Source organism: Amblyomma americanum, chromosome 1 (genome assembly GCF_052857255.1).
Source record: "Amblyomma americanum isolate KBUSLIRL-KWMA chromosome 1, ASM5285725v1, whole genome shotgun sequence".
Taxonomy (NCBI): Eukaryota; Metazoa; Arthropoda; class Arachnida; order Ixodida; family Ixodidae; genus Amblyomma; species Amblyomma americanum.
In genome coordinates, this window is record NC_135497.1 from 2,074,513 (window position 1) to 2,077,802 (window position 3,290).

Below are 3,290 nucleotides of genomic sequence, written 5' to 3' on the forward strand. Positions count from 1 at the left end.
AACAACAGGGCGAAATGGCACTTTCATATAATGTTTAACTAAATACTGTAGAAAAGGTGACATACGATTGCGGCAAGGAAGAAAAAACATACACGCAGTGTGGAAAACATATTTACAGAAATGCACACTTTCAGTGAGGTAATAAAAATAATAGCGTTATCTGCACACTGTAACTATTCAATTGTGTTTAGAAGAAGAGGCAAGGTGTAACTAATGCTCTGCCGTCCGTAATTTGTTCGGGTTTCTGGAATGACGAAATGATTTTTTGTACGAGTGATGTAATTGTGAGACTTGCGTTCAAGTCTGTAGAGTTCCTTGAAGAAGATAGCTGTGTTTATGGCTGTAGTCCTGTAGCGCCTTAATAAAGTTTGTTCATATTGCTGCGGGATAGGAATTATATTCAATTTACAAAAAATCGCTTCTGTTGGTGCGTCTCGAGAAACGTTGACGATGATTCTAAGGGCTCGTTTTTGTAATCTATGAAGCTTGCTAACATTCGAAAAGGTGGTGGTCCCCCAAACCAAAAAGCAGTATCCTATAACAGAAGAAAATAGGGACTGAAAGATATTTTTTTTTACAGATTGCGGTAAGCAATACCGAAGCCTGGAAAGAATACCCACTACCTTAGCTATTTTGATAATCGTAGTATCTACATGTTTATTCCATGATAAATGTTCATTAAAATACACTCCAAGGCTTTTAAATTCCGGGACGAGCTCAATTTTTACCGAACCTAGCCACAGCGATAATCCCAGGAAATCAATGATCCTATTTTTGGGACGGAAAAGCATTGCTTTGGTTTTTTTGGTATTAATTTCCAAGGAGTTAATGGCTGTCCATTCATGGAGGGAAAGCAAACACTGATTCGCCTGCCCAAAGAGATCATATACATTAGTTGATTTAAAAAATAGGCTGGTGTCATCAGCATACATTAAAAATGTGCATTTGTTATCTAGACTAGTAACATCATTTATGTAAAGATTAAATAGCAGTGGACCCAATATGCTGCCTTGAGGAACACCAGCTCGTAGAGCCTGTATATCGGAAAGCTGATTGTCAATCTTGACCTGCTGACAACGGAAGGTTAAGTAAGATCGGATTAACTGAAGAAAGACGCCCCGAAAACCGTATATGTCTAGCTTGGCTATTAAAGTCTCATAGTTGATCCGGTCGAACGCTTTTGAAAAATCAACGAATATGCCCAGAACAAGCTCCCTCTTTTCAAATGATTCCAGTATTAATTCTTTCTGCACAAGAAGGGCGCTCTCTGTTGACCTGCCTTCTCTGAAACCATGCTGACATATAGTTATTACGTTGTGTTTTTTACTAAAGCTAGCAATACGTTTAAACATCACCTTTTCTAGACATTTTGAGAAGACGGGAAGTATCGATATTGGACGATAGTTAGAGAGGTCGTTTCTGTCACCGCTTTTATAGATAACAGAAACCCTAGCCATTTGCATCCGCTTTGGGAATACTCCGTTTTCTAGGCAGATATTGAATATGTACTCTAAAACTTGGCTGATAATATCAATGACATATTTAAAGGGTTGCACCTGGAAGCCATCTATATCACGAGACCTGCTATTACGGAGGGTTGCGAAGTGACTTTGAATCTCATGCTTATCTGTCGGCGACAGAAACGCAGTTTCAGTGGTACGAAATTTTAGATATTCTGCAGAGCGTAACGGAATGATGTAACGGAACCATTCGGAGGGCGATAGCAAACAGCGAAAACAGTATTGTTTTGTATCACTGATAAAAATTCATAGTCATAAGTTATTACTGAAAACTGGTTCAATATTTCACATGCAGACGGCTTTTTAACCAAGGTGCATATTCCGCCACCACGACCTGTTGATCGATTCAGGTAGAAAGTATTGTACAATGGAAGCCGAAAGATGTTCACATCGTCAACACACCAAGTCTCTGTCAGCATAATGACGTCAAAGGATTGCTTTGTTTGCTCAAAAAAGAGTTGTAAGTCATGTTCCTTGCGAGTAAAAGAACGTATGTTTAAGTGAAAACATTTGAAAGCCTTCGAAAACGCTGTACCTAAGTGATGGTTGAAAGTGTGTGGCAATACGTAAGAGTGAGTAGGTGCCATAGTGTTCTTTGTGTTCAGCTGATCTGTTGCTTAAGTTTGTCGCGGTCACTAGAGCAGGAAATGACCACCGCGTTTTGCCCATCAGCTTTCCGGACCAAGACCTTGTTGTTGCTGTGCCATACGTATTTGTAGTTATTTGCCTTGGCCCAGAGCTTTGTTTCGGTAAGCAGAGTACGTGTCCTTTTTGTCAGGTTTTCTAACACAAAAATGCTGTCATTTCCCTGGCACAGTGTTTTCCTGTTTTGCCACCATTTGTCTCTTACTGATTGTTTGGCGAAACGACAGATAATGCCAGGTATCTTATCTTGCTTTGAGGGAAGGCGATGAGTGGACACTATGTCACTTTCCTGAAGCTGTGGCAGGTTGTTTAGAGTTGCCAGCTTATTTATCTCATCAATCAGGTTTTCATCCTTCATTGCTTTAATTCCATGGAACTCAAGGTTCAGCTTTCGGCTTCTCCATTCCAAACAGTCCATTTCGTTTTTCAGCTGCGTTATTTCATCGTCTTGCTTTTCAATCTTGTCTACCCTGTGTTTCAGTTCCCTGACCTCACGTTCGTTCTTTTCTACCCGAGTTAGAAGCTCATCGTACTGGTCACTCATGTACTGAACTGTGTCTTCGACGCTGTCAACTGTTTCTTTCAGCGGTAAAAGGTACTCCAGCTTTTCATTGATTGATTTCAGCAGTGCACGAACATCCTGGTCATCCGTATCATTACTGGATCTATCGAGTTGTGGAGTACGACCTTTCGAACGCCTGCAATTTGAGCAACGCCACGCACTGCGATACTACTCCCCTTTGGACTTGATAGTAGCATCTGAAATTCCTGCACATTTCCCCGTGTGATAGACAGATCTACAGTCACTACAGTCGATTTTGGAATCAAGTTCCTCGAGTTGCATATCACATGACCCACAGTGTTCATCAAGGGGCATAGCGACACTTTTGGCAGCAGCAGCAGCAGTAAAAGAGGACAGCGGGAAGATATATTAACAGAGCAGCAACTAACCTGCAATTGCAGAGAAAACTTCTTAAGATGGTGCCTTTCCCGTGCCGCTGCCGCTGCCAGTGTGACAGCCGCAGGTCTCTGGGCTTTTGGTGGCATGTTTTGGTGGCATGTTGCCTTACTAATGTCGAGAGCATCTGATGCCATGCGTACTGTAATAGTGCCGTCTTGCTGAAC

The 3,290-nt window shown here is 41.5% G+C and overlaps 1 pseudogene; it reads right to left on the bottom strand.

Annotated features, from left to right (window-relative positions):
* Positions 1-2,050: 2,050 nt before the first annotated feature.
* LOC144130120 (uncharacterized) lies at positions 2,051-3,070 on the bottom strand (annotated as a pseudogene).
* Positions 3,071-3,290: the final 220 nt, after the last annotated feature.